Source organism: Sciurus vulgaris (assembly GCF_902686455.1).
Source record: "Sciurus vulgaris genome assembly, contig: HiC_scaffold_598_arrow_ctg1, whole genome shotgun sequence".
Lineage (NCBI taxonomy): Eukaryota > Metazoa > Chordata > Mammalia > Rodentia > Sciuridae > Sciurus > Sciurus vulgaris.
The window spans coordinates 5,739-18,733 of record NW_027632424.1 but is presented as its reverse complement, the minus strand read 5'-3'; the positions used below and the strand labels follow the sequence as shown (position 1 = coordinate 18,733).

Here is a 12,995-nt window from a genome sequence, read left to right as displayed (position 1 = left end):
CTGAAATAAACACCTCTTGCGGTTTGCATCAAGTGACGCCTCCTGCGGTTGATTGGGGTTGCCGTCCATCCATGGGACAGAGTTGGTGTTTCTTTTTTGGGGGCCTTACATTTTGGGGGCTCGTCCGGGATAAGATGGCCCCCCCTCATCCGCGGAGTCGACCTTGGAGGTAAGAAGGGGTACCCCGAAGTTGTCTGTCTTTGTCTTGTGTTTTGTTAGTTGGTCTGGTTCTGTGAGCGCGCTTTCGGTTTCGGTGGCAGCCGTTTGGTGACTCGTGAGAGTGGCCGAACAGTGGCCGGCAGACGTGCCTGGGGGGGCCACAGGTTGCAGCCCTGGGGGACGCCCTAAGGGTGGAAGGAGAGCCAGGGACGCCTGGTAGTCTCCGTCGGTAAGGGCGCTGATGGGGTTCAATTGGTGGATCAGAGATTGGTGCCCGTCTGTATCTGGTTCTGTTGTGTGTTTGTGGTGGACAAGGTGGAGGAAGGGTTGGAACAACTGGGGGGTTTTCGGACCGGGCTACTCTCGGGTGGACCCCAAAGGTTCCTTCTCTGGACTCCCCCTCCCGACAGCCCTGAAGGATAACTTAGCAAAGTAGCTTCAGTCTCAAAAGTAATGAAAAATAAGGTCTCATAATTTTAACATCCAACCTGTCTGGATGAGATGGCTAAAATGCCTTAGACACAGAGTTTCTGTTAAAACCTGTTAGATCCTTCCAGATCTCAGTCAAGGATTACATTGAAATATAAATAAAAGAAGCCTAAAGGCTCAGTAGGAGACCGGTCTCAAACCCAGGGAAAGAAAAGGTAAAAAGAGTCTTTAAAACTCCAGCAAAGTAAATGCTATATTTTTAATTATATGTTTTTTTGAGCTCATGATTTTTTGATCAGTTCTATTTTTTATTCAACTAGAGTTTTTGAACATCTGTTACACTGCAATGGAGATTCACCTATAAAGTTACAAGGGCTTGATTTTGTGTTATTTGTATGTTGTGCTGTCTGATGTCATGTTTTGTCTGTATCAGAACTGAGCGCTCCTAAAATTAAAATTTAAAAATGGATCCAAATACTTTTAATTCACGTGATTTAAAAGAGGTTCAAATTGGGTAAATTAATAAGAGTAAAATGTCTTTGAAAATAACTTGCAAGTCTCTAGGTGGTCAAGCTAATAAAATATTGATGTTAATAAAATGTCTAATATCAGTTGTTTCTAGGACTTTTCTTCAACAGGGAAGAGACAGCAAATACTGTTCAGGACACTTGTCTGATATCTTGGTTTTTTAACAGAATAAGTGAATTAGAGTCAACATGTATGGGATTACTCTAATGTGTTTGTAGAGACATCTGATTAATTTACAAAGTTAAAATGCTAATCGTCAAATAACATCGAGTACTTTTAACTCCTTAAATTCCATGGGGTATCATACTTAAACATTATTGGTGTTTTCATGGGTTGGTAAATAAAAGGGTTTAAACTGGCTTTGTGTCATCACTAAACTAAAAACAAGGTTACTAAGAGTTATGTCCTAACAAGTGCAATTCTATATACAAAGGGTCCCAAAAAGTTTCAACTGTGTTTCAATTAGAGTACTATAAACAACAGAATATTTAACCTTATTAAAATAGAGTAATTTATCTAAATTCAGAAATTTCATAAGAGTTGTTTCAGAATGTGAACAAAAAGGGGTCAACAAATAGGAAAGAGAAAACAAAAGGTTCTGGGTATGGAAATATATTTAGTAAAAGGAAAAAGGAAATGTTTCTGGGTAAGAAAGTGCTTGTGTGATGAAATACATGAGGGTCTAAGTAAGTGCTAAGAAAGTCGGTGTAAGTAAAGGGCAAGTTTCAATAAGTTTGTGTGTAACTAAGTTGGTTATATGTATGTGAGACAGCTAAAACTATTGAAGGTTTTTCCTAAGGTGAAATACTAACGTTCTGATATAAACCAAAGTTTAATCTATATGGTAGAATGACATGGTAAAATGACAAGGATTTGAAACACTAATTTACTCTTGACTTTGTGTCTATTAAGTTTATTCATTAGAACAATTAGTCTTAAAAATTGGGGTGTATACAATTATGGTTAAACAACTATTATAGAGTATTGTACTTTGTTACAGAGTCTACATTTCTCTTTAAAAACTCAATTTGGTAAGATAAAAGTGTCAAGGTATTTGTGAAATGGTCACTATTTGTATATTAAATGTGTTCATATTTTTCAGGACCACAAGTTTTTAAAGCAAGGAATTTATTAAGCTCTGCTATTCTCCAGATTAAACTTGTCTGCAATGGTAATCTTAAACTTATAAAGAGTAAATTTTATTGGGGATTTATTTCTATCATTTAATGTTTTATTATAGGACCTGCTATCAATAGGGTATGTGTAAAATTTGTTACTTTTTACACTGAGATAAAGAATTTCAAATGTAAATGTAATTCTAAACATTAGAGTCTGATTTGTTTAAAGGTTAATATTGTGAAATATGAAAGAAACATGAAAACATTTTGCCACTTAATCACACAAAAGGAAAGTTAAAAGCTCTCTCAGCCTTTCTTTGATTCATGTTTTAGATACTATGTTAAATTGTGTTAATTATAAAGTTTATATAGACTCAGGAAACAGTATATGTAAACTACTTAATGGTATTTAAGGAAAAGAAGCAAAGATCAACATCAGAATTAGAACACTTAAGATCTGTAAAGAGCCACGCCTTACCTGAGATAAGGCTCTGCCTCCCACCTCACTGTGTGTAGAATAGCTCCAAAATAAGCCAGACTTCAGCTTATTTAAAGTTATAGTCAAAAGATTGGTTCTTGTTGTAAAAGTACTGTGATCTCAAATAGGGGATAGAATGTAGTTCTCAATCAAAATTCAAGATAGCTATTATACAAGCTGAATATATTTTTACTCTTGCTAATTTCATTTTGTAAAACTGTTACCTGTTAATGTTTTGCAGAAGTAGCTGCTCCAAGAACACACAACCTAGGTAACTTGTGATAATAAGCCATCACCTATAGAATAGATAGTGGTAACTTCCAGTACTAATGCAGACTCCAGTTAGATAAAAGGGTAAATAACTGTAAAGTTATGGACATTAAAGTTAAAGCCCATTACTCTTAATTTATGACTGGTGAGACTGGCTTGCTGGATAATTAAGATCTAACTTAGAAATTGGAGTTAAATACAGAGGTCAAGAAAAGTCCATATTTGTGTCTTGCCCTCAACGTTAGCCTGAACCCAGGGAGTAAGAGAACTTCTCTAAGGAGCGTTGCAACTCTGGGTCACACAACCTCCTGATCAAGGAGATTGTTGAGACTAGAGGATGAAAAATTATCCAGTGCATCTGCTGCAGAGGAGGGTCATGGAAAAGGGGAAACATCCCTTGATGTTTCTAAAGGAAGTCACCTCATCAAGACCCTGCCTAATCAAAGTCACTGGTGGAGCTAAGGAGCCGCTCTTAAGTTCTGTACGAGTGACCCCTGTGGGAACTCAGCTGACTCTTTAAGAAGACAGAAACCAGGTCAATTTGACCAGCTTGATCTTAGATACCCAGCAAAACAGTTAAAACCAAAATATAGCCATTCTTGGGCATTTAAAGGAAATAATAATTAAATGTAATTTAAGATGTACACTTGTATTAGCCCACTAGAATAAAGGCTGGAAGCTACAAATGAAAGAAAGATTCTTCAGCAAATGTGCCTGATAACTATCAAGAGAAACTGCCAGAGTCAGAAGTTTTCAGTCAGTTTAAGACCTTCCTAAGCTACACAGGTAGACTTAATCTATGTTTGCTAGTATGATTATCTATTCCTAAGTAACAGAAGTATAGAGCTCTCTAGTAAACACAGATTATACCAATAAAGGGATATTTTACAAAATCAGATGACATTTAGTAGCTTAACTATATTTTCTGGGGCCATCTATGACAATGTTAAAGTCCCCAAATAAAGGCCTTGTTCTCTCCAGCCTTTGCTAGGCCTAGTTATGGGAACAATTTCTCAGTTCTTCCACCTCCTGGTGAGAGATTAACTTCTGTCATTTTCATGATACTCAGTGGCATGTTTCAGATGCTGCAATATTTACTTTGTGCTAATCTCATTTCAGTACTCATGTCTTTTTGTTCTTCTATCATAGAAGCAGCCGCCCCCAGATGACTTTACAACCTGCTCTTCCCCAACCAGGCTTCTTCCTGGGACCCCTTGATTGACCCGATTTTTAGAAAAGGAACTCCAAGCTGCTTGCCCCACGCCACCCACTTCCAGCTCGAAGAAGCTAGAGCGGTCATCGACCACCTTCCCCAGCAGCATGGAGTTCCTGAGATTAGAGGGGGGAATGAAGCCAGAATTGGGAACAGGTAGTTAGTGTAGAAATAGGGGATCAGGTCAAATCGAGGAAATGGCCATAAAATCATCTGCCTCTGGAAGTTGGAGACTGCCCCTGGAAGAATGGAATGTCAAGGATCTCCGGAGCCCATTGATTACCAAATTTACCTGCCTTTATCAAGGACTGTTTATCAAGGACTGCAAACAAGGGGCTGCTAATTGGTGGCCCGCCCCCTGGGCTCTTGCCTGCCTGAAATCACCTAGTCACCTTCATCAGGGAAAGAGTAAGTGCTGTACAGGTACTAATGCTCAGGCAACAATACCAGTCCCTCTGCCAAGGAAATAGCTTTGGAGAAGAGTATATAGAGACAGAAGTTCCATGATTAGAACTTACCAGAAAAGAAAATGGGGAAATGAAAGAATGGACATTTTTTTAAGCTGTCTGTTTTATCTCAACTCCCTAAGGTTTCCCTCCCAGTAATGGGAACAAAGCCCTTAAAGCTGTTCCAGGAAACAGCCCCAAACAGAGAGTAAAAGAGTAAATTGAGCCAGATAGCTAGATAGTGCTCAAACAGTAGGATTACCAGAAACTATTGACCAGAATCTACAGCCTGTTGTAAAACATTGTGAAACATGTTGTCAGCAAACCCAGACCCCCTTTGAAATTTCCTGGCAGCTTTGTTTCCCCTTTTCCCCCTTTCATGTGCGACCTCTCCCGATGTGATGTGTGGTCTCTGCCTTTATAAACCTACAAGATTTTCTGCTGGGGACTCGACTCCTCGAATTGGGTCCCAGCGCGCTGGAATAAACACCTCTTGTGGTTTGCATCAAGTGACGCCTCCTGCGGTTTATTGGGGTTGCCGTCCATCCATGGGACAGAGTTGGGGTTTCCTTTTTGGGGGCCTTACACATACACCATTACAGGGAATGCACCTTTGATTTTAATACTATTGATCCAAATCTTAATTTGAAATAAAGCACCAAACATAAATTAAATTCTTGTTTTATACTTTTGAGACACTTTTAATCTTACAAAAACCTGGAAGTTGTGCATATGTAACTAAAAGTCATCCTTGCTATAAGAAAGTCTAATACTGGGCATTGCGGAGTTTCTTTGCAAGATGGAATTCAGCATGTTTACAAATTAGGAATTCAGGTAGGTCTCTTTATTGTTCTTCATTGTTACCCTCTTATAATACTCTTGACTTTTTCTTCCAAAATATGTTTTATAGGGCACATATGCAGCAGTTTATAAAGGAAGAAGTAAACTGACAGAGAATTTGGTGGTATTAAAAGAGCTCTGTTTGGAAAATGAAGAATGCACACCCAGTACAGCAATAAGAGAAGGTATATTTATTTATACTATTTTAAAACCAAAACTGTATAAGAGTAATTTTAATAAATAAAATCAGATAGAAATAATAGGTGACCAGAAGATATAATTAGATCTTCAAAAATTATTTCTAAAAGTAACATATTCAGTGGAAAGAAATTAATTTTCTTAATGTATAGTGAAATACTATGAAAACATTAAAAGTACTGACATGGATAAATATCTGATAGAGAAATTATATATATTGGAACATGGGACACATGATAACTGTAAATTAGCTGCATATATTAAATATAAGAAATAAATGAACTGTGTATAAACATGTCATTATACCATTTTATTTAAAAAGTGAATTATTCAAAATTGGTTTGAATCAGGCAAGGTGGTAAATGACTTTAATCTCAGTGGCTCAGGATGCTGAGGCAAGTGGCAGGCTTGAAGCCAGCCTCAGCAACTTAGCTAGACCCTGCCTCAAAATAAAAGTTAAAGAAAAAATAGAGGGTCTGGAGATGTGGCTCATGTTCAATCCCTTGTACCAAAATAAATAAATAAATAAATAAATAATGTTTGAGGCAACTGATTAGCAACATGGTGGAAAAAAGCATACTTGTACTATAATTAATATTACAATTAATATTAGAGGCTCAAAAAGTTGACATTCAAGGAAAAACAGCAGAAGATGGATAGTTGTAATATTAGAGATGACTTCAGGTACTATAATATCAAACTCAAACTCATAAAAAAAGAAAAAGTTGATATATTTAGTTTTTCTACTACTAATTCCCTTGGAAAATCACTGTTTTTAACTTAAGATAATTTTATACACAGTTGGTTTATATGTTAAACTTACTTCATGTTTTTGTAAAATCTTACCTTCCACAGACTAAACAATTGGCTTTCATTTCTGTTTTACAGTTTCAGTCTTAAAACAATTTAAGACACGCAAACATAGTAACCTTACAAGATGTTGTTCACACAGAATAATCTTTGACTCTGTTCCTTGAGTATCTGGTAAATTTTTAATAAAAACTCAGTATTTTAGTTTGCTTTAGTAATAGAAATTTAGACTTTTCAAACAGTCTCAGGGTCATTTTTGTTTATTTATTGGTATTTAAATAGATTAGGTGGTGTATTCTGTATCTCTTCCTGAAAATCTATTTTCTTTAAAAAATTAAACACTATTAAGTGAATTTGTCATACATTCTGAAAACTATGTTATCATGTAGTAAAATGTTATGATTTTTCAGGTTAAAGACCTAAAACAGTACATAGATTACTGTGGGAACATCATGAGTATGCACAATGTAAAGGTATGTTTATTGTGTATTGTTAAAGTGTAAAGAAATTGAGCTAGATTGCACAGTGTAATATACCATCCTCAGAACCAGTCTTTGCAGTTTTCTGTTTGGCTTATTTACTTCTGTTTACTACAGATTTCCTAGGATCATACTTTTTGTAAAATTGCTTCATTTTAAAAGTCTTTTAAAAATATTTTTGATATTTTTTTTCACATTAAAACTGATTGTCCTAAATGAGTAGAATAAATCTGTGGTTATATTTTACTTTCTGATATAAAATCCAAATGATGGATACATTCTGCCAAAGGCCACATGTAAATTGTGAACTCCCCTAATATATATAAAATGGTATTAAATTATAAAATAACAGTGAATTTTCAAGGTTATGCATTATGTAAGACAAGAAACATATAGTTATTGTGAATTCTTTGATTGCAGTAACTATCTGTATTGTTAGGAGAAATCCTAAGTTAAATGTGTTTTATAGTACATCTAAGAATTCAAATAATGCTAAAGAAGTTTTCTATAATTATCAGATTCAGAAGAAATCTACAAGTTATCAGATAAATAAAAGCACTTGACATACCTGTGTTCTTATAGACTTCTTTGTTCTGAGTGATATGTTTTAATTTTCAAAGATTTTATTTTTCCAAAGTTTACCAACAATTTATAGAAACCTATTTTGAAAATAAGGTGTCCCATCTGGTGTGTTTGAGACCTTTATAATTCTGTAGATAGTAAATCAGTACCTTTAAACCTGCATTTTTTTAAATAGGGAATTTGGCTAATATAAAGGAAAGCCAGTTTCTGTTCATGAAAAAGAGGTCTGAACATATTGCTAGCACACTGCTAAGAATTTTAGAACATGGCTTTAAAAGTATTTCCATATACATTCCATGAAGTTTGTTTTCATCCTGGTTGTTTACATTTTCCTTTATAAGGTGTTGTGAAGGCTATTTGTAGATCTCAGTTTTTAAAATTCTGTTTTTTCAGCTTTTATTTTAGCAATAATTTGGAAAGAAAATAGTCTATAATTATAATTTGACAGAGGTTTGAGAAGTCTTTTAAATTAGATCTAAATAGTTGCAAAGTATTTTATTGTTTGTTAAAATCACATTTAATGTTTTCCAAATGTAAAATTGAATAGGAATATATTGAAAGGTACTGGCATTTACCACTGTAACCCCAATGCGACCCACCAGGAGTATAATAAAGTAGTGACTTTAGAGTTTTCAAAACACATAAATATGTGGTATCTGAAGACTTCACAGCTTACAATTTATTCAGACCAGGCATGGTGGTGCATGCCCACAAATCACCTACTTGGAAAACTAAGGTAGTAGGATCACAAATTTGAGGCCAGCCTGAGCAATTTAATTAGAGCCTGTCTCAGAATTAAAATGCAAATAGTTGGTGGCACAGCTCTGATGTAATGTGTTCCTGAGTTCAATCCCTACTACACCCCCTCCAAAAAACCACCAAAGGCATTCCTGCCATTAATCATCTGCTGCCTTGGCTTATTCTTGGTATTCAGATACTGTTTTTTTTTATTATTATTTTTATTTTTATTTTTTTTTATCTACAAGTGAACCAAGTTACCTCTTGAATCTTCAGTACTTAAAGTTCTTTTTGGTAACCCCAGAAATTCAAGATGTGTTCCACATCTATTTTTTCACCACAATCCACAACAAAACCTCTAACATTAGCCTTATAGGAATTGCTTTTTTCAGAGCACTAGAGTGCATTACCCCTCTTTGAATCACAGCTGATTTTAAAACTGAGTAGGAGTTGCAAAAAGTAAAGTATCCAGGAAGTAGGTGATAAAAGCTCATGGAGTTATTTTTATAACTGGTAATTTGCCAGGGTATGCAGCCCCATTCTCTCTGATACCTGAAACTTTACATAAAGCCACCAAGTTCAATGCCATATTTAAAGGTATTGACCCAGATCAGAAGTTTTATATTTTTAAGGAAGGAAGTGCCTCTGTTTGATTGACATACTGTAATTTTATAATCAAACTATAAGCTTTAATAGTATAGAGGATACATCTGTTTAGGCTGCTTTCTCTAATAAATGAGCTATCACTATGAAAACAAAATTTTGTTATATTTATAATATTTATTTTCTTAGACACTGTTGACAAAAATGATAGATGCCTCAGATTGAACAATGAACTCAAATTGAGAAAACAACTCAAAATGGAAAAGGCATTGTCCTTAAAATGATATAATTTTTTTTACTATTCTAGAACAGTTGCTTTTCTACTTACAATAGCTTATGCTAATAGCAAATTATATCTTGATATCTGTAAGACTAATTTTTACTTGTTTGCTTTTGTAGCTGTTTCTCTACCAAATTCTATGTGGGTTAACTTATTACTACAAAAGAATGGTGTTGCATTGAGACTTGAAACCACAGAACCTTCTAATTAATGAAAAAGGGGAATTAAAGCTAGCAGATCTTGGTATGGAATGATTAAATATTTATCAATACTTCCAGGTGATTAGGTATATACATTGTCACAATGTGTAATCACTTTCATGTGAGTTTGGAAATTTTCTCTGAGCTCACTGAACAATATTTGACAGAATTTTGTGGGTGGTTTATGTTCATTGTTAGCAACAAATACTTTAGAGGTGTGGATTCCCAGGTGTGGCCCATGGAACCCTGGTTTCTGATACCCTTTAAGGGGTTGTCCAGAGGTATAAAATATATTAGCAGAAGTGCACTAAATGTTATTTCCTTTTTTCCCTTTATTAATATTTGCATTGTTGATCCAGAAGCAATAAGGATAAAACTTCTGTTTCCTGGTATACATTCAAGTAGTGCCACCAAAGTATATCATGGTATTCTTCACCACTGAGAAAAAAAGTTTCAGTTACACTTAAAATATTTTGCAAAGCAGTAAAACGCATTAATTTTATTAAATTTCCTTCTTGAGTAAATGACTAGTATTTTTGTGTTGTGTATGTATAATGAAATATGAATTATGTAAAAAACACATGGACTGCACACAGAAATACTATAGTCATCTGAAGGAAAAAATTTTGGGTGATTGCCTCCAATCTGAACTAACCCCCCCCCTTTTTTTTTTTCTTTTTTACTTTTCAAGGAATATCATTTTTACTAGAATAAATGACCAACAGACAAACTGTGGCTATTCAGAATTAGATATTTGGCAGATTTTTCTTGAAAGTGTATGAAGTAAGCTTGTCACTTCAAGGAAATCAACTGCAGGCATTCCATGCCAATAATAAAATTAAGGTTTTCAAATACAAATTAGATTCTGAAAATTTAGATCTGCTACTTTAAGCTTAATATCTTCCCACTACTTAGATACTTTTCTGAAGAATCAGTGGCAAAATTAACAAATAGAGGTTATCCTTTTCTTATTTTGATGAAATTATATAAAAATTTTAATCTATAACTCAAGAACAAATATTTCTCCAGTTATCACTGAAAGAATGGGCATTTTTTTAAGCTGTCTGTTTTATCTCAACTCCCTAAGGTTTCTCTCCCAGTAATGGGAACAAAGCCCTTAAAGCTGTTCCAGAAAACAGCCCCAAACAGAGAGTAAAAGAGTAAATTGAGCCTGATAGCCAGATAGTGCTCAAACAGTAGGATTACCAGAAACTATTGACCAGAATCTACACCTGTTGTAAAACATTGTGAAACATGTTGTCAGCAAACCCAGACCCCCTTTGAAATTTCCTGGCAGCTTTGTCCCCCTTTTCCCTTTCATGTGTGACCCCTCCCAATGTGTGGTTTCTGCCTTTATAAACCTACAAGATTTTCTGCTAGGGACTGGACTCCTCGAGTTGGGTCCCAGCGCACTGGAATAAACACCTCTTGCGGTTTGCATCAAGTGACGCCTCCTGCGGTTGATTGGGGTTGCCGTCCATCCATGGGACAGAGTTGGGGTTTCCTTTCTGGGGGGGCCTTACATTTGGGGGCTCATCTGGGATAAGACGGCCCCCCCTCATCTGCGGAGTCGACCTTGGAGGTAAGAAGGGGTACCCCGAAGTTGTCTGTCTTTGTCTTGTGTTTTGTTAGTTGGTCTGGTTCTGTGAGCGCGCTTTCGGTTTCAGTGGCAGCTGTTCGGTGACTCGTGAGAGTGGCCGAACAGTGGCCGGTAGACGTGCCTGGGGGGCCACAGGTTGCAGCCCTGGGGGATGCCCTAAGGGTGGAAGGAGAGCCAGGGACGCCTGCTAGTCTCCGTCGGTAAGGGCGCTGATGGGGTTCAATTGGTGGATCAGAGATTGGCGCCCGTCTGTATCTGGTTCTGTTGTGTATTTGTGGCGGAGGTGGAAGAAGGGTTGGAACAACTGTGGGGTTCTCAGCCCGGGCTACTCTCGGGTGGACCCCAAAGGTTCCTTCTCTGGACTCCCCCTCCTGACAGCCCTGAAGGGTAACTTAGCAAAGTAGCTTCAGTCTCAAAAGTAATGAAAAATAAGGTCTCATAATTTTAACATCCAACCTGTCCGGATGAGATGGCTAAAATGCCTTAGACACATAGTTTCTGTTAAAACCTGTTAGATCCTTCCAGATCTCAGTCAAGGCTTACATTGAAATATAAATAAAAGAAGCCTAAAGGCTCAGTAGGAGACCGGTCTCAAACCCAGGGAAAGAAAAGGTAAAAAGAGTCTTTAAAACTCCAGCAAAGTAAATGCTATATTTTTAATTATATGTTTTTTTGAGCTCATGATTTTTTGATCAGTTCTATTTTTTTATTCAACTGGAGTTTTTGAACATCTGTTACACTGCAATGGAGATTCACCTATAAAGTTACAAGGGCTTGATTTTGTGTTATTTGTATGTTGTGCTGTCTGATGTCATGTTTTGTCTGTATCAAAACTGAGCGCTCCTAAAATTAAAATTTAAAAATGGATCCAGATACTTTTAATTCACGTGATTTAAAAAGGTTCAAATTGGGTAAACTAATAAGAGTAAAATGTCTTTGAAAATAACTTGCAAGTCTCTAGGTGGTCAAGCTAATAAAATATTGATGTTAATAAAATGTCTAATATCAATTGTTTCTAGGACTTTTCTTCAACAGGGAAGAGACAGCAAATGCTGTTCAGGACACTTGTCTGATGTCTTGGTTTTTTTGCAGAATAATTGAATTAGAGTTAACATGTATGGGATTACTCTAATGTGTTTGTAGAGACATCTGATTAATTTACAAAGTTAAAATGCTAATAACATTTAAATAACATCGAGTACTTTTAACTCCTTAAATTCCATGGGGTATCATACTTAAACATTATTGGTGTTTTCATAGGTTGGTAAATAAAAGGGTTTAAACTGGCTTTGTGTCATCACTAAACTAAAAACAAGGTTACTAAGAGTTATGTCCTAACAAGTGCAATTCTATATACAAAGGGTCTCAAAAGTTTCAGCTGTGTTTCAATTAGAGTACTCTAAACAACAAAATATTTAATCTTATTAAAATAGAGTAATTTATCTAAATTCAGAAATTTCATAAGAGTTGTTTCAGAATGTAAACAAAAAGGGGTCAACAAATAGGAAAGAGAAAATAAAAGGTTCTGGGTATGGAAATATATTTAGTAAAAGGAAAAAGGAAGTGTTTCTGGGTAAGAAAGTGCTTGTGTGATGAAATACATGAGGGTCTAAGTAAGTGCTAAGAAAGTCTGTAAGTAAAGGGCAAGTTTCAACAAGTTTGTGTGTAACTAAGTTGGTTATATGTATGTGAGACAGCTAAAACTATTGAAGGTTTTTCCTAAGGGGAAATACTAACGTTCTGATATAAACCAAAGTTTAATCTATATGGTAGAATGACATGGTAAAATGACAAGGATTTGAAACACTAATTTACTCTTGACTTTGTGTCTATTAAGTTTTATTCTTTAGAACAATCAGTCTTAAAAATTGGGGTTTATACAATTATGGTTAAACAACTGCTAAATTATTGTACTATGTTACAGAGTCTAAATTTTTCTTTAAAAACTAAATTTGGTAAGATAAAAGTGTCAAGGTAATTGTGAAATGGTCACTAGTTGTATATTAAATGTGTTCATATTTTTC

The 12,995-nt window shown here is 35.5% G+C and overlaps 1 long non-coding RNA gene across 1 annotated transcript; it reads left to right on the top strand.

Annotated features, from left to right (window-relative positions):
• Nucleotides 1-1,464: 1,464 nt before the first annotated feature.
• On the top strand, nucleotides 1,465-12,498 carry LOC306652795. Its single transcript, XR_013761538.1, has 2 exons — nucleotides 1,465-1,583; nucleotides 12,365-12,498. It is a non-coding gene; the product is annotated as an uncharacterized lncRNA (long non-coding RNA).
• The last annotated feature ends 497 nt before the right edge of the window (nucleotides 12,499-12,995 follow it).